The sequence below is a fragment of the Paroedura picta genome, chromosome 4, assembly GCF_049243985.1.
Source record: "Paroedura picta isolate Pp20150507F chromosome 4, Ppicta_v3.0, whole genome shotgun sequence".
Lineage (NCBI taxonomy): Eukaryota > Metazoa > Chordata > Lepidosauria > Squamata > Gekkonidae > Paroedura > Paroedura picta.
The window spans coordinates 77,465,499-77,484,619 of NC_135372.1; the positions used below are offsets into that span (position 1 = coordinate 77,465,499).

General features: G+C 41.4%; 1 protein-coding gene across 2 annotated transcripts in view; it reads right to left on the reverse strand.

The window, feature by feature from the left end:
* FGGY (FGGY carbohydrate kinase domain containing) overlaps positions 1–19,121 on the reverse strand; it is a 479,871-nt gene that overhangs the window by 255,071 nt on the left and 205,679 nt on the right. The gene's annotated exons all lie outside the window — the stretch shown is intronic.

The following is a 19,121-nucleotide window of genomic DNA, read 5'->3' on the forward strand; positions in this document are numbered from 1 at the left end:
AAGAGAATGGCCACTTAGATGAACTGCAAGGCATTATACCCCATTGAAATCCCTCCCTTCCCCCAAACACCACTCTCTGCAAGTGTCTCAGGTTTTTCCCAACTCACAGCTGGCAACCATAGACTTTGGGTATCTAAATCGTGTCTGCAAAAATTATGCCCCCCCTAAAAAAATCAGGAAAATCCTTTTAGAGCTTAAAGTATAACTATTTTCCTCTTCCCCATCAGCTACTCAAAGGTGGTGTATCAATGCAGTGAGACAATTTGGAGCAGGTTCCTGTGCTGCCTTTGCCACTTACTGGACAGGTGCCCTTAGGGAAGCAAACCTGCTGCACTGTGAGTCAGAGAGATGTAGTGCTTGAATGTTGAAGGCAATCTCTAATGGGACCTTAGGTCAGTCAGTTTCTCAGCCTACACTTGTCTCATAGGGTTGTTGTGAAGATAATTTGAAGAGGGGAGAATTATATCTGCAGATTCAGCTCTTTGAGAAAGGTAGGATAAAAATATAATGGGTATAGAATCAAATGTCATTACATAAGAACCTAAGAAGAGTCTGTTGGAACAGTTCAGTGGTCCATCTATTCCAGCAGCCAATCTCACCCAGTAGCCAATCAGTTCATCTGCTGGTTCTACAACAGGTATATGCAGACTGCAACACACACTAGAAAGCTGCAGACAACCATACCCCCAAATTTGTACACAATTCATATGCAATTGTATGACAGATAACATATATACTAATTATAAGGTAAAGGTAAAGGTATCCCCTGTGCAAGCACCGAGTCATGTCTGACCCTTGGGGTGACGCCCTCCAGCGTTTTCATGGCAGACTCAATACGGGGTGGTTTGCCAGTGCCTTCCCCAGTCATTACCGTTTACCCCCCAGCAAGCTGGGTACTCATTTTACCGACCTCGGAAGGATGGAAGGCTGAGTCAACCTTGAGCCAGCTGCTGGGATTGAACTCCCAGCCTCATGGGCAAAGCTTTCAGACGGCTGCCTTACCACTCTGCGCCACAAGAGGCTCTTATACTAATTATAGTTATATATAAATGTGCAAAATCACTTTCTGTGTAGACTGCACAGCAGCTCATATTATTAAAAAAAAGAATTTTAACATCAAATTGGTCTCTGAAACTCACTGCCCTCCTGCTACTCCTCAGTCCTCCCCCTTGAAAAAAAAAATGCCCCAACCCCAGCTCTCCAGGGAACCCAGATATTGCAGGGCAAAGAAAGAGACCCAATACAAGAGTCTTGCCTTTTCCCATATGAGGTCTAATAACAGCCAGGAGAAGAAATTTCTGTTAGGAAAATGGCACAGGATGGAATGGGTGTCTTTGTTTGTTTAAACTTTCTAAGGCCCCTTGGCTTTGATCCAAATCCACCTCTGCATCCAGTTCCATGACTACTCTTTACTAACACTGGGAGATCACAAAACCCCAGCGTAGCATATATTTTAGCCCTCTAAATTTTACACAATACCTTCTTGGGAAGACTGGAGTGCTAACTAAAGGAAACACAAACACTTCCAGGATTCTCTCTTCCTTTAGTGCCTTGGTTCTGGCTATGAATGAAAGCTCCTCTTTTCTTTCAAGTAGAAAGGAAGGCCAACACCAACAGCTGAGTAAATCAATATTGCTCCAATGTGACTTGCTGACTATTTGACCACTAATGTCAGATACTTAGTGTTTCTAAATATGAAATGGCGTCTTTGGAATATTCTCCCTTTATAAAGACCTAATGTGACATTTGCTGAAGGAGAAACTCTTAGCATAAATCTGTCAAAGACAACGCACTTAGTCATATGACTTCACTAGCAGCTGTAGCCTTTGAAGGCCAAAGTCCAAGCATGTTGAAAAATTAAGTCTTCTTAAAGCTGATGATTTTGTTAAATATTGCAGCACAGGGCCTAAAGTCACATTAGAGGCTCTGGTAATTATCTGGGAGAATTTCCCAGTGTGTGAAAAGTGTTCCTGTCTGGCTGCCTACGTTGATCTCCTTTAATGCCCTCTGCAGCAATGAGCATGGGGCTGATGAAAAAGAAAAACAAAACAAGAGTTACTTTGTTCTGCTGTAACCACCTTTAAAAATGCTGAAGTCATCAAGCAAATGTTGCTTCGAGGATATCACCTGTCCTCAGCACCTCTAGGCATGAGTAGTGAACCTGAACAGAACTCAACTTCAAACCAATCCATTTTTATTTCTTAAAAATATTGTATTATCACTCCTACACATGTATGATGCAGTTTCCAAAAATTGGATGAACGCAACAAGCATCAGCTTTTGACTCTAACTAAAATGAGCAGTGAAAATATTCAGTTAGGCCAATGAAGCAAAAAAAAAAAAAAAACGGCCTCAGACCATGCAAACAAAATTATTAGTCAGAATTTGAAATCTCACATAAGGTCTAATCTGGGAAATACCTCGATATTTGTGAAGGGAATCATCAGGCAGATATGTTTTGGGGAGGAAAGGGACCTCAATGGGATATAATTCCCTCTGGTTCATCTCCAGCATGGCCATTTTCTCTTGTGGAGATCAACTCTGGAGATCAACTATAATCTCAGGAGACCTCCAGCTCCTCATGGTCTTCATGCTTAGCTACCCATACTGTGTGGCCAATTTATTTTTGTGATTACCACCTGAAGGTTAGCAACCATAATCCCTATGAAGCCCACTGATCTCCAAAACATGGAGAACGGGAGCCCCTGAGGAATGACATGGGTGGGATCTTCTACACGAAGACAGAATCAAAATATAAGATGATCTTGATAGGCTCGAGAAGTGGGCTAACTAAATGAAATTTAATAGGGACAAATGTAAAGTTCTGAATTTAGGTAGGAAAAACCATATACACCAATATAGGATGGGGGAGAGTTGTCTTGGCAGTAGTATGTGCAAAATAGGAGTCTTAGTAGACTATACATTGAACATGAGTCAGCAGTGTGACTCGGTGGCTAAAAAGGCAAATGGGATTTGGGGCCGTATCAAACAGAGTATCATGTCCAGATCATGGGAGGTGATGGTACTACTTTGCTCTGCTCTGGTTCGGCCTCACATGGAGTACTGTATTCAGTTTTGGGCACCACAGTTGAAAAGGGATGTAGACAAATTGGACCATGTCCAGAGGAGGGCAACAAAGATGGTGAGGGGCTTGGAGACCAAGACATATGAAGAAAGGTTGGGGGAGCTTGGTCTTTTTAGCCTGGAGAGGGGACAACTGAGAAGGGATCTGATAACCATCTTAAAGTATTTAAAAGGCTGCCATGTAGAAGATGGAGCAGAGTTGTTCTTTCTTGCCCCGGAGAGACAGACCAGAACCAATGTTATGAAATTAATTCAAAAGAAATTCCATCTAAACATCTGGAAGAAATTCCTGACAGTTAGAGGGGTTTCTCAGTGGAATAGGTTTCGTCAGGAGGTGGTGGGTTCTCCATCTTTGGAAATTTTTAAACAGAGTCTGGATAGCCATCAGAGAGGCAGATTCTGTGAAGGTTCAAGGAGGTGGCAGGTTACAGTGGATGAGTATCCTGCAAAGTGCGGGGGGTTGGACTAGATGACCCAAGAGGTATGTTCCAACTCTATGATTCTATGATTCTAGGAAGAAATAATTGTTGGGAACTGGCAATTTAATTTGGATTTAACCCATGATTTAGAAGTATAAGAATATCATTCTAAATGCATTCACAAGACAGCATTTCTGTCAAAAACTGAAATAAAGGTTACAAATTAGCAACTCAATAAGAGACCAATCAATGCTCTCATTTGACAGGACAGTTATGTGCATTGAATGTACCTGAAGAAAATTACATGTAGCAGGAGTTCTTTCATTATGTACAGTATTCACACTTACAAAGGTCCTAAACTTGGACTGATAGCAGTGTGGTGGGTAATGTGGACTGATTTTGGTTTGTCATTGTCTGCCTCTATGTGGTGACCATGGACTTCTTTGGTGGTCTCCCATCCAAATCATAATCAGGGGCAACTCAGCTTACCTTCCAAGATCTGACAAGGTCTTGCTAACCTGGGCTATCCATGTCACAGTATATGGAGCACTAGACAGATTAATTGATTGTAAAGTGTTCATAGTTAGGTTCTTCTTCCATCTTGGATTGTTATATGGATTTTTGTATCTAAAACACAGTTGGTTGATGCTACACAGCTAGCACAGCTTTCTTTCTTTCTTTTCTTTTCTTGTAGGAATAACAGTGTACTCTACAACATGATTGCTGGCTATGTTCTGTTTCATAATAATTTGATTTTTGCATGGCAAGGCACAGCAGTACATTAGGGGGGCATGACCTTACCATTTGTCTCTTGAAGTTACTGCTTCTTCTTTTTTTTAACTCTCTCCTGGTCCTCTCAGGTTAACAAGTTAACAGTTTTTCTCCTTGAGATGTCCCTTCAGCATGACTGTGATGTCTCATAGATCAGTGTGTAGCTACTAGTGCATTACAACATTAGTCATCAATTAGTTTTAAACCCCTACTGTAATATATCATTTATCTAGTCTGTTGTGGCACTTCTGGGGACATTTAATTTTTAAGGCATCTTGATTTTATTTTAAAGCTTACACCCGCATCCCTCCTTTGTCCCCCACACAGACACCATCTCCTTAAGGAACAATAAAAATTAGATTTGTTTGACCTGCGCTGAAAGTTCATTTGAGTAGGATAGATTTAATTGCTTTGCCTGGTCTGCCAGACAGCTTTTATGTAATATTCCAGACATTTACGCACTGTCTTTTGTGTGTCTGCAAGCAGGTGCATTGGTCCAAAGGAGGATGCCTGTAAAGCAAGGCTTACAATTCTTTGTTCATCTCTATGGTAGTCCCTAGGGAAATTGCTTGCCCTGAGATACCACCAGCATCTAGTTAGAAATTCACTTTGTTCCTAATGGCATTTGCTTTTACTGTTTAATGTTCACCTTTATAGTGTAATTAATTTTAGAAAGACGTCAATACAAGCACAGATACTCATGTTATCATTTCCTCTGCAGAGGACAAAGCTTCATAAAGATGCTGGGACAATGTTCTTGTTGTGCATCCCGATTTTGGTTTGCTGCCTCCTTTTGCCATCTCCTGTTTTTAGCCACACTCCTCCCTGCTCCATACAACACCTCCCAGCGCACCCTTTTCCCCCTCTGCAAACTAGGGCCTTTGATTTAGATATGCCCTACAGATCTTTGGACCAAACTCTTTCATATTTTGAAATGCTTCATGTTTGTTCAGCCATGTGAATGAGATATGATGACCATGAGCAAAATTAAAATAGAGGACATTGCTTCTCCAGACTAGCAGCAGCCAAGAGAACTGAATACCTGGGCTCATTTTATGCCTTCTAAAACTGGCTTGGAACAGTTGCCTTCATTGTCCAGTAGGTAAACAGGCCATGGTTTCCACACTGCATACTATGAATTATGAATTTATCATGAGAACCCTTGTATTATGCTATATCCTTTCTTAATTGTCATTTCCCTTTTGCATTCTTAAGACATCCTTTGTAAGTTAAACACTCAGCCAGCATCTTACAAGCTGGCTGCCATCTTTCTACAGTTCTCCATCCTATATTTATTTCCATCCTTTCCAATAATGGGTTTAAACTACATGGAAAATGATATCGGCTAGATATCAAGAACAAAAACATTCACAGAGTACTTCGTCAGTGAAATTGGCTGCCTTAGGAAGTGGTGAACTCCCCCTCACTGACAGTCTTCAAGCAGCACCTGCTTATCATGGATGCTTTATACTGATCCTGCATTCAGCAGGGGGTTGGACTAGGTGGCTTCTATGGGCCCATCCAACTCTAGGATTCAGTGATTTATTTATCCAACTTATATGTCACATTTCCATCTACTCTTCAATGCACAGGATGGATAAATAGATTTTATCACTGGACAACTCTCATTAGCAAAGTAGAGAAGGCTTAGAGTACAGCAAATGCAACAGCTACATTGCAACAGTTTTATTGTGAGCTTTAATATGAGATCTCCTGTTAACATCATCTTTGTTGAGCCTCTATCTGGATACATGATTTTAAAATATATAGACACATTTTCTGGTTCTAAATTCAAATTCTAGCTGCTGTGCCACATCAACTTCACTTGTAGATTCTTGTGTCCTCAAGCTGAGGGTGGAATCCAGTCCTATTAACTCAAGTTCACCAGTGGTCACTGTGATCAAATTGTACCAATTCAGAGGAAGAAACTCGTGTCTATTTGATATTTCTGCTTGAAGAGCTCTTAACAAAACCTAGAAGAATTTAAAGTGGCAGCAATCCAAAGCAATTTACCAAAATAATACATACTCTGTGTGCGTTATCTCTGGATCTTGACTACTTCTCAAAGTCACAGAGCCAAGTACCGGCTTGAACAGATGCGGTAAGGAAGGCGTTGTTTCTGCATGAATGCATCTATCACACAATGTATTTGGCAGCAGGCTTTAAAAAGTCTTTGTTTTTGTTAAAAAAGATATAACTGAGAGAAATTTAGGCCCAAGGTGAGCGTATATTAATCTTTACCTCAAGTGGACAGCTGGGTTAGTGTCCTCCTTGGTTCTACCTCATTGACACGGTGTTTATACTCTTCTGGCTTCTATAAAGTACAATATACTTTCTGGATTATTACTAGCATATGATATTTGTTCACTAAAAATATTCAATCCTCCATGATTGCATGGAGGGAAAACAGCCACTCAAATATAAGCAGCCTCAATCTGGACAGTTATATCCTTGTAGCTACCTTCCAGACCTGCTTAATACCAAGAGGCATTATCAAGAGCACTAGGTTGACCAAACTTATTCCAAACTCCTAAGATATCATCACACATGACAGAATTTCTATGTAGAAAATATTTTGACATGTAGGAAGCAGGCCTGAGACATAGTTAGTTTAGGAGTGAGCACCTCGGGGTCCCATTCCCCCAGCTGGGTATTCCCTGCCTACACTCATTTTGCCTGCTGTGATTCCAGATGAGAGTAGGAAGTGTTTTTTTTTTAAGGCAGTGTTGCATACAGTACTGCACCATTCCTGTTTTTAAAATATGAGAGACATAGGGTAACTCTAGGAATTAGTAGAAACTCTAGGGTAAAATCATTGAAACTGATAATGACTGGAATGTAATGGTGGATGGATATGAACTGTTCAGAAATAACAGAATAGATCGAAGAGGTGGAGGAGTGGCACTGTATGTGAGGAAAGGGCTTACCTGTCAGGAAATTCTAGGGAAGGAGAGCATATCTACAGTGGAAAGCATCTGGGTGAAAATAAGCGAGGGGAAAACAAACAGTGTGGTGGTTGGTGTCTGCTACCGACCGCCTGACCAACGAGAGGATGTGGATGCTGCACTTTGTGAGCAGCTTGAGAAAATATCCAAGCGGCAGGACCTTGTCATCATGGGTGACGTCAATTTCCCAGATGTGTGCTGGGAAACAAACTCTGCGAAGCGTCCTCAGTCATGCAAGTTTCTGACCTGCCTGGCTGACAATTTCATTTATCAAATGGTAGATGAACCCACAAGAGGTTCAGCCATACTGGACTTAATACTGACCAACAGGCAAGAGTTGGTGGATGAGGTGAAGGAGGTGGGGACCCTAGGGGGAAGTGACCATGTCCTCATAGAATTCCTTTTGAGATGGGGAGCCAAGGAAGCTTGTAGCCAGATGCGGATGTTGGATTTTCGTAGGGCAAACTTTAATAAACTCAGAGACATGATGAGTGTCATACCATGGATGAGAATGCTGGAAGGGAAGGGAGCATGTGAAGAGTGGGCGCAACTCAAACAAGAGCTATTGCATGCTCAATCAATGACTATCCCAGAAAGACAAAAACACTGCAGGAGCTCTAAGAAGCCTATTTGGATGAACAGAGAACTTCAAGAGGAACTAAGAAAGAAAAGGAAAATGTTGAGGAAATGGAGTGAAGGACAGAGCTCTAAAGAAGAGTACATACAGGTTACTAGGCACTGTAGATCAATCATCAGAAAGGCCAAAGCTGAGAGTGAGCTAAGATTGGCCAGGGAAGCCCATTGTAACAAGAAAAGATTTTTCAGTTATGTGAGGAGCAAACGTAAAGTAAAGGAGACAATAGGCCCACTGTTAATGGCAGAAAGTGAAGAGGAACTAAAGAGCCTGTTGATGCGGGTGAAGGAGGAGAGTGAAAAAGTTGGCTTGAAACTCAACATCAAGAAAACAAAGATCATGGCATCCGGCCCTCTCAATTCCTGGCAAATAGATGGGGAAGAAATGGAGATAGTGACAGATTTTATTTTCCTGGGCTCCAAGATCACTGCAGATGGGGACTGCAGCAAAGAAATTAAAAGACACTTGCTCCTGGGGAGGAAAGCTATGGCAAATCTAGACAGCATCCTAAAAAGCAGAGACATCACCCTGCCAACAAAAGTGCGTTTAGTCAAGGCTATGGTCTTCCCAGTTGCAATGTATGGCTGCGAAAGTTGGACCATAAGGAAGGCTGAGCGTCAGAGAATTGAGGCTTTTGAACTCTGGTGCTAGAGAAGACTCTTGCGAGTCCCTTGGACTGCAAGGCGAACAAACCGGTCAGTCCTAGAGGAGATCAACCCTGACTGCTCTTTAGAAGGCCAGATCCTGAAGATGAAACTCAAATACTTTGGCCACCTCATGAGAAGGAAGGACTCCCTGGAGAAGAGCCTAATGCTGGGAGCGATCGAGGGCAAAAGAAGAAGGGGACGACAGAGAATGAGGTGGCTGGATGGAGTCACTGAAGCAGTAGGTGCAAACTTAAATGGACTCCGGGGAATGGTAGAGGACAGGAAGGCCTGGAGGATCATTGCCCATGGGGTCGCAATGGGTCGGACATGACTTCGCACATAACAACAAGGCCCACTGTTGGGTGCGGATGGACAAACTCTAACGGAGGATGCAGAGAAAGCAGAAAGGCTTAGTGCCTATTTTACATCTGTTTTTTTTCCCACAGGTCAAAATGTTTAGGCATATCTAGAGATGGCCGTAGCCAAAGGATAATGTCTGCGTGGCAGGTTAACATGGATAGAGAGGTTGTCGAGAGGCATTTAGCTGCACTGGATGAGTTCAAATCCCCTGGTCCGGATGAGATGCACCCGAGAGTACTCAAAGAACTTTCCAGAGAACTTGCACAGCCCTTGTCCATCATCTTCGGAACCTCTTTAAGGACTGGAGATGTCCCGGAGGACTGGAAGAGAGCAAAGGTTATTCCGATCTTCAAAAAAGGGAGGAAGGATGACCTGGGAAATTACAGACCAGTGAGTCTGACCTCTGTTGTGGGGAAGATAATGGAGCAGATATTAAAGGGAGCAATCTGCAAATATCTGGAGGACAATTTGGTGATCCAAGAAAGTCAGCATGGATTTGTCTCCAACAGATCCTGCCAGACCAACCAAGTTTCCTTTTTTGACCAAGTAACAGGTTTGCTGGATCGGGGAAATTTGGTTGATGTCATTTACTTGGATGTTCTGATGGATAAGTTGAAGGACTGCAATCTGGATTTTCAGATAGTTAAGTGGATAGGGAAGTGGTTAGAGAACCGCACTCAAAGAGTTGTTGTCAATGGTGTTTCATCAGACTGGAGAGAGGTGAGTAGCGGGGTACCTCAGGGCTCGGGGCTCGGTCCAGTACTTTTTAACATATTTATTAATGATCTAGATGAGGGGTGGAGGGACTACTCATCAAGTTTGCAGATGACACCAAATTGGGAGGACTGGCAAATACTCTGGAAAACAGAGACAGAGTTCAACGAGATCTGAACACAATGGAAAAATGGGCAAATGAGAACAAGATGCAATTTAATAAAGATAAGTGTAAAGTTCTGCATCTGGGTCAGAAAAATGAAAAGCATGCCTACTTGGATGGGGGATACGCTTCTATGTAACACTGTGTGTGAACGAGACCTTGGGGTACTTGTGGATTGTAAACTAAACATGAGCAGACAGTGTGATGCAGCGGTAAAAAAGGCAAATTCCATTTTGGGCTGTATCAACAGGGGCATCACATCAAAATCACAAGATGTCATAGTCCCATTGTATACGGCACTGGTCAGACCACACCTGGAGTACTGTGTGCAGTTCTGGAGGCCTCACTTCAAGAAGGACGTAGATAAAATTGAAAGGGTACAGAGGAGAGCGACGAAGATGATCTCGGGCCAAGGTACCAAGCCCTATGAAGATAGGTTGAGGGATTTGGGAATGTTCAGCATGGAGAAAAGGTGGTTGAGAGGGGACATGATAGCCCTCTTTAAGTATTTGAAAGGTTGTCACTTGGAGGAGGGCAGGATGCTGTTTCTGTTGGCTGCAGAGGAGAGGACACACAGTAATGGGTTTAAACTTCAAGTACAACGATATAGGCTAGATATCAGGAAAAAAATTTTCACAGTCAGAGTAGTTCAGCAGTGGAATAGGCTGCCTAAGGAGGTGGTGAGCTCCCCCTTACTGGCAGTCTTCAAGCAAAGGTTGGATACACACTTTTCTTGGATGCTTTAGGATGCTTAGGGCTAATCTTGCGTTGAGCAGGGGGTTGGACTAGATGGCCTGTATGGCCCCTTCCAACTCTATGATTCTATGATAATACACAGGCTAAAAGGTACTTCCTATTGCTTTCAGCCTGCAAAGGACCTGTATGTCCCTTATAGCTTTTGAGACTATTTTAGACGGACTTTTGCTCCTTTCTGTATTTATTTATTATATATTATATTTAAATACCGCCCTCCCCGAAGGCTCAGGGAGGTGAAAGAACAAAGAGGGGATGACATGAAATGAATGTTGCTTCCCAGAGAATGTGCTGTAACGTAACACCAAGTTCAGCCTGCCCACAGTTCACAAAGTATGAATGCAAGATCAAGTCCTGACCTTACAATCCGGGGAATCTGCTTCCTGCCCTTTCTTACTTTTTAACATTTTGTAATATCCAGCCTGATTTTAGTGAGCTCATAAGCTTCTATAGTGTTTTGTATCTATTTGGTTGATCTTAATAAATGATAGCTCATGGCTGTTCACAACTTTTTCGACAACACACAGGATCTCTGATCTCCATTCCAGACAAAATGTCCACAAGAATATCATTGTTGGAGATTTGAGCCGGTACAGGAGAATCAACCATTACACATGCCATGATTTTGTCCTAGCAAATGTTGCCAACTAGTGGAAAATGAGAAATTTCAACCCCAAATTCTGGAGGAAAGCCTGGTTTAATTGAGATGGAAGCCTGATATTATCTAGATATCACTAACATATAGTTGCCATCATCTGCTCAATACTTTATCCCAAAAGGTAGCTAATAGTTTATAACTAATAGTTCCCAGAATTATCTTGGTCCAGACAGGGTCTGTTCAAGAGTGATCATATTGTTGTCTCCCACTGCTATAACTGAGCCCTAGTATTAAAATGGATTCAATGGCCTATGTTCTGGCTAAAATTACATAAATCCCCTGTAAACCCAATTGTGTTGTTAGCTACATTGCAAGAAGTCTATGATTGTGAATCCTTCTCTCCTAGTAAAACTGTACAGGGATCATCTTCTCTGTTGAAATGCAATATTCTAATTATTCTGTTATATGGAGATTGGATAATAAATTGTACGTTCTTAGAAAGGGATTAAAAAGAACAAGTCAACCCAACCATGGGAGAAAGGGAAGAGAACCAGCTACAGTAAACACTCAACGCTGCTTTAACAAGAGAAAGAAAAAGAAATGCAAGTTGGCCAGCTGCCAACTTGTCCTTCCCACCTTAGAAAGCATTTTGAGTTGAAAGATATATAAACAAACCTTAGCATTCTATATAATTTACTTCTGATCCTAGTTGATGTTTGGATGATAGAATTTCAGCACTGAAGTATGAACTTGATATGGTACCAACAGTTTCATTTTAATTATAACTTGGGGGGGGGGGGAATACTCCTAAAAGTTCATTTGGGGAAATGCATATCTTGCCATATGGAAAATGTCAACTGTATTTTCCCCCCAAAGTACAGTTCATTCATTTATATCCTTCCATTGGCAGTTGCAGTGCTCTGAAATAAAGACTAAAGAATAATGGATTTCTATTATGCAGACGCAGAGACAGACTATGTTTCTCATTAACATTACATTCGGTTTTAACACTTTAAGAATTATTTTCTAGTAAATACAATTGATCATTTTATTGGGATATTTGGTTAATATAACTGAGTTTGCCCAGTCATAGAAGCACAATATTGAGTGTAGTAAATAAATATTTCAAGAAAAATATTGTATAAAAGGTCCAGATCACATTTAGGTTACAAAAGAAAAGAGGTCTAATCTAAAGAGTACTTCCCCTGTCACAAATGGCCAGCTTTTCCAGCATCATGTGTGTGGGAGTATAAGGGCATTGTGTCTATAGGTGAGACCTGTAGAGATATATGGGGCTCCATGGAAAGCCACGTGAAAAGAATCTGAGAGGACTAATTGAGAGAGAAGAGGAGTCAGAGGGCAGCTCCCAAGTTAAGCTAAAGAGAGGCATCCCATTCAAGGAGATGTAAGAGTAGCGTAATGCCCCTCAATATCCAGGCATGCTGAGTTGCTCACTCCAGCACACCCTCTCTACTCTATATGCTGTCGAAGCTCCCATGTTCAGGCTACCCCAAAGATCTTGGTAATGGTAAATATATCCACTGACATTTTCTCAGTGGGACAGGAGTGTAGCTTGACAACTCCTTGTCCCTGCCAGTTTGGTGTAGTGGGTAGGAGTGTGGACTTCTAATCTGGCATGCCGGGTTCGATTCCTCACTCCCGCACATGCAGCCAGCTGGGTGACCTTGGGCTTGCCATGGAACTGATAAAACTGTTCTGGCTGAGCAGTAATATCAGGGCTCTCTCAGCCTCATCTGCCTCACAGGGTGTCTGTTGTGGGCAGAGGAAAGGGAAGGCGACTGTAAGCCGCTTTGAGCCTCCTTCGGGTAGAGAAAAGCGGCATATAAGAACCAACTCTTCTTCTTCTTATCTACATACTAGTTCCTAATTCAAATGTGCTTTGTCTGCACACTGTTACTTTATGAAAGAGAGAGGGCTATACATCTCTGATTATAGCAGCTGAAATGACAAAAATTCCTAAATACCAAAATCCTCTAGTAACTTTATAAACCACTCTAATTCTCTTCAAGCTTCAAGAGCAGATACAAATTCTGCTTCCGTAGATGAGTGGGCAACAATGTTTTGTTTACGACTTGCCCAACTTATAGTACTACCTCCATAGAAAAATGCATAACCATGACTGGATCTTAGATCTGATCTTTCTCCTGTCCAGTCTGTATTAGCATAACCCCACAGTGTGGGCTTGTTAGTTATCAGTCTCAGTTTAATGTGTACAATACCAAATGTACCTCATCACACTTTTAACCGCAATCTGATCCTTTAACTGCAATCCAATTCACTTCTGAACAATATAGCTTCAGCTATTGCAATGTAAGGTCTTGTTTTCATCACAAAGTATAGAAGTTTGCCAGTTGCAGTTCTATAGTTATTGTTGTCAGGTACCTTTTCTTTCTAGACATCTAATTCCATTGGTGTGGGGTGGGCATTGGTATAACACCTTCCAGACCCAGGTTTTGCAATAGTTCCAGAATCATCTGCTTTTGACTATAAGAAGATAACTTCCATCTGGTTCCTGTTTGATCTGAATTCCCAAGTAAAAGTAAGCATCACCTAGGTGTTTGACTTCTACTTCCTTGTTTATAGTTGGGACATAATCTCAGTACAGTCATTTTGATTTAGTATAACTTTAATGTAATTTAGTGTAACTTTTACTTTTTCTTGTATGTCTACTTGATCTTCATTGGCTAGTTGCACTTCTCCTGAAGCATTTGTGTCCAATTGATATCTAATGTCATATTACGGAAGCACCACTATCGATTAGCCAAGGCTTTTGATTTTCATTCTTTTGAGCTTTGAGACTTCTTCTGGTAGAGAAAAGCAGCATATAAGAAACAACTCTTCTTCTTCTCCTAAATGTGATACACAATAATTAAATTGCTTTCTTTGGGATAAATCCTTCTGTCTCTGTGTTGAGTATAAGATTCCTTGCTGGTGTTGGTATTTACATTTCCCTTGAGCAAGCACTCCCTCTGGGTGTGACCTGGCTTGTTACAATTGAAGCCATAAAGGGCATTTCTTTTGACTTTGGAGTTGAGCATTCTGGATACAATTGGCTTTGTTCTTGCCCCCCCCCCCCAACTCAACCTAGCTTCTCAGACCACGCTACTTGAACCATTCTTGCTTCTGAGTTGCTCAAAATAGCTGTTTTGTTTATGATACTCAGTTCTTATTGGAACATCTTCCAACTTAGAATCATTCCCATTAAATAATGAAATTAATACAGAATAAGATCCAGATAGTTGGACAATCCAATTTTTAAATCCTCATCTAGCACTTTACCAGTAGTTGTAAGCTTGTCAATTAGATTTAATAACTTTTCAATATTGTTCTCAAAGAAAGTTTGCTAGCAGTGTCTTGCTCTCCACAGAACTTCCCTAAGGCTTCATTTATCCATTTTGCAATTTATTGCCCTTTTGTGTATACTAATTGGGAATTAACCAGTACATAATCAGATTTTGTGCTTTACCAGCTGCATTTTCCCATCTCATGACCTCATTTTCAGACCTTGAAGGTCATGAAGTAATGAAAAATTAGTTTTCCCCCTCCTTGAGCTGATGTGATAAAAGAAGTAATGGTGGAAGAGAATGTTATGTCAATGTCCTTTTGCCATGAAAAAAGCTGTTCTTCAGAGCATTATTTCCCCACTGATATCTAAACTCATACCTAGGTATGGCCTTTCTATGAGGTTTTGTTTTCTGAGTAAGCTGCAGTATTTCTGGGTAATATGGTTGGAGTTGCCATGTTGCCTTCCTAGGGTGGTTCTGTCTAAAGGACATACATCCAAGGAACAGAATTCACTCCTCCATCTGCAGAAAAAAACTAGATGATACTAAGTCCCCAAGTCTGTGCCCAAGTCCAGCTCGTGAAAACAGCACTGGGGATGGAACAAGAGCTCTTATTCCCACATGCCACCAACTCCAGCAAAGATTTGCCAACTCTTGCTTAGAACATTCCTGGAGATTTGGGTATGGGGGGGGGGGGGGTGAGCCTGAAGTGGGTAAACAGGAAGGGGAAATCAACAGGGTATAATGACACAGAGTTCACCCTCCAAAGCTACCATTTTCTCTAAAGGAAATTATCTCTGTCATCTGTAAATCAATTATAGTCCAAGGATACCTCCTGCTTCCACATGGAGGTTGACAATCTCCTGTGGCGTTTTGGAAAGTTTTTTTTATAAACAACATCTAAAACAGCACCATGTCCCTATGGTGGACTTGGGGTGTGGTATTGTCTAGTTTGGCTATGAATTGTGTGATTGTTTCAGGGATTCTTCTGCTTCAAGGAATAAAATAGTTTTATTTAGAAGAGAAACAACTTTGTATAGAAAGAGAGGAGAGAAAGTCCTGTCTAACTGTTGTTCTTCATTCATTCTGGATGTAGTAGAGGTAAGCAGGGAGGAAGTATGTACTCAAAGGAACAGAAAGTCTACAAATGAGCCAATCAGAATATAGGATAAGACTTTGAAAAATATTAGGAAGTTCCCATCTACCCATGCTAAATACACATCTCCTCTGATGCCCCTTGTAGGATATTCTTCACATGTTGTTGAATCATGTATAGTACAGATCTTGCAGATTTCAACAATGTTACAAGGAACTACAGTGCAGTTGTCATGCTATTGTCTTCCTGGCAGAGGATAACACAGTTAATTTCTTCAAAAGCCATTCAAAAATATCTACATAGCAAGCTTCCTAAAAAGTCAGTACGTTAAGAGTAGGGATGGGCATGAACCAGTTAACAACCTTAAATCCACCACGACTTTGGCTGGTTTGTGCCCCCACCCCCTCCCCCAGTTCAGAAGAGGCACCTCCCCTGAATATTTTCCAAATGTTTTGTTCAAATTGAGTTCGGAGATCTAGTCATTTCAAACCTCAATTTCACTTCTGCCCCTTCCAAACCAAGGAAAGCAAAATGAAGGTTTTAAATGGCTCTCAGCCATTTAAAATCTCTATTTCACTTCCCTTGGTTTGGAGAAGAAAACAAAACAGAGGAAAGCAAAATGTGTGTGTGTGGGGGGGGTTAAATGGTTGGCAGTGAAATTGATCTCTAAATGCCGGACAGCTTCAAAGCAGGAGAGAACAAAATTGATGGCCATTTCAGCCTTACAGTGGAGTGGAGGCTTTGTGGGGAGAAGCAAACAGATAGGCCCAAACCCAGCCAATTCACCTGGGTTCTTCTGAGTTATTTGTTTGGGGATTCAGTTTGGGACTACCCCAAACCCCAAAGCAAACCAGAATTATCCAGATTGTGCTCAATCCTACTTAGGAACCTTCCTGACATTCTTGAGAAAACTGGTCCAAATAACCAGGGCTACTGCTGAAAAGCCCACCAGCACACACATTTTATCAGCCTCGTGGAAGAAATGGAAAGGAGATGTTGGTGGGATGAACAGAGTTGCCTCATGGGTTCAGAGAGATATTTGGGAAGAGAGAATTAATTTCTGTTAACCCTTGCTAAGAAATGTAACAACTGTGTAAAAGAAACTACGTAACTTGGAGAAATATTTAGAGGAGCCGGAAACAAGCTGGCAATAAACTCAGGGTCAAACAAGCGATGTCAGTAGAAGTTTCTTGGGTATAAACATTGAGCATCAATCACATGGAAAGAACTTTTTTTTTTTTTTTAGAATGAGTTATCATTCTAAAAGCAGAAGTGGTGCACAGATGAACAGAAATTCTCCCATACATGAATTCCTTGTAGTGGGAAGAGCCAGCTTGGTATAGTGGTTAGGAGTATGGACTTCAAGCTGGGTTTGGTTCCCTGCTCTTCTACATGCAGCCATCTGGGTGATGCTGGGCTCGCCACAGCACTGATAAAGCTGTTCTGACTGAGCAATAATATCAGGGCTCGCTCAGCCTCACCTACCTGTTGTGAGGAGGAGAAGGCGACTGTAAGCTGTTTTGAGACTCCTTCGGGTAGAGAAAAGCAACATATAAGAATCAACTCTTCTTCTAGTCTCTCTAAATACACACTGTTCTCATAGCTGAGTACATTTTTGATATCCTAGCTGAGAAGGAAATAGCCATTATGAAAGGTGAATATATTACATAGGAAGAGGCTGCAGGTGATTTGCCAAAGGTCTCTTGGTAGGTTCAAGACAGGGGTTAGGCTTAAATCAGGGGCCTACAATTTCCCAGATCATTCATCTCCAGGATACTGGAAGCTAATAGTTCAGAGGGCAATTTCAGACAAAAAGGCTCAGGAGAAAAGTATTTTTGAAAAGCAGTCCTATCCAGTACTTCTGATCACATTGTGAGCCTTCACCCCACACACAGCTGTTTTAAAGTAAAAATAAAATAGTCACAAGATTGAATCCTAGATCTCCCACATGCCTTGTAGTTTGGTTCACAGGAAATGACTTTGTTATAATAGAGAAGGTTACACATAAAAACCTTTAATAAATTGTACTGCTTGGTTAAGTGTGGATTATTCTAACACAACTCATGATGGGGACTTCATAACTGCCTCCATTTATATTAAAAATTTCAGACATATCCAATTTACTTCTTATAATCTTTTCATGGAATATTAAGGTCTTTATTTTAAAGTTTCATTATTTTAACTGTGACAGGAGTGAGGATGACATTGGGTGGTGATTTATATTAAAAGAAGAATCAGTAGGCTATTTTCAGGTGATAGGCACTTGATAAGCCTTTGAGAAAGGTCAGAGAGTGCGACCACTAAATGGCTGCCATGGAGTGTGGGATTAGCTCTTTGCCTTGGGGAAAAGATGCTACTTGATTTTAGTTCCCAGGCAAAGGGGAAAGCTTGTTCTCTACCCAACTACAGGGAGAGGCTGCCAAGCACAAAGCTAGGATTTCTGGGCATGGCCTGACAACTGGAAGAGTCCAGGGGGAGGGGCCAGGGTCATGGGGAAGGCTGCCTTTGGGTAATGCCATGACGTCTCTTTCAGGGAAAACCCACAAGTTAGCTGGTGTGCAAAAGTACCCACTGTGCAAGAGTTTTGTAACGCCTTATGGTCCTGTGTTCAAAAATGGCCAGAACGAGAGTGACGTTTATAAGGCAATTCTGTAACAGTTCTCAAATGTTTTCAAGTGTGATTCAACTTTACATTTACTCTGCCTTTTAGGACCACTCACAAAGGATCACCGTACTGCTCCCTCCCTCAAAAAAAAAAATACAAGAATTCTCACAGTAGCCAACACTGAACAAATGTTACATGTGACTAAAGCAGCCCATTTGATGGCAGCGGTCTCTACCAGAAGGTACAAAACCTCCATGTTCACCATATTTTTCTTCTGCTGCCTCTTTGATCACACCTTCATTAAACATTCGATTCCTTGCAATTACATTCAGATTAAACTGCTGAGCTTTTCTTAGTGTCTTATCTCATTTAATTACAATGAAGGCCTGTCAAATATAGACTCTGATACTTCAATGTACTGCGTTAGTATGCTCTTTCTAAAGGAAGAAAAAATCACAACTGGGATAGTGAATGAATACAGTGACACATTGAGCTTCATGGATTCTGTGATTTCCCATGTAATATGTCAATCCTGCTTTTGTTCTCTGCCATCAGTTCTCTGTGGAATGTTTCATTCCAAAGAGCCTCCTACCCTTAACTTTCAGGGGGTAGCTATACCAAGTAGCTTGCAGCAATAGCAACAAAGAGTTTGGTGACATTTCAAAAGCTCATACAATTATTTTGGAATATGCTTTCACGAGCAAGAAGCAACTTCTGCAAATGCATTAGGTATTTGCGATGGTATGCTATAGGGTCACACAGACATCCCTCTTAGTCTTCACACTTTTCAGCATCTATGTGAAACCACAGGGAGAGATCAACTAGGGATTTACAATGAGGTGGCAACAATAAGCTGATGGCACCCATTTCTGTTTCTCCTTAATAAATGAGCTGACTGGAAATCCTGTGGAAATCCTGCACTAATGACTAGAGAAGGAAATGTGATGGATGAGAAATATGACAATTTCCGCATGGTGGGGTAAAACACAAGTGGCTTCCTGTTTGCAAATGCAGGATAGTAAATTTT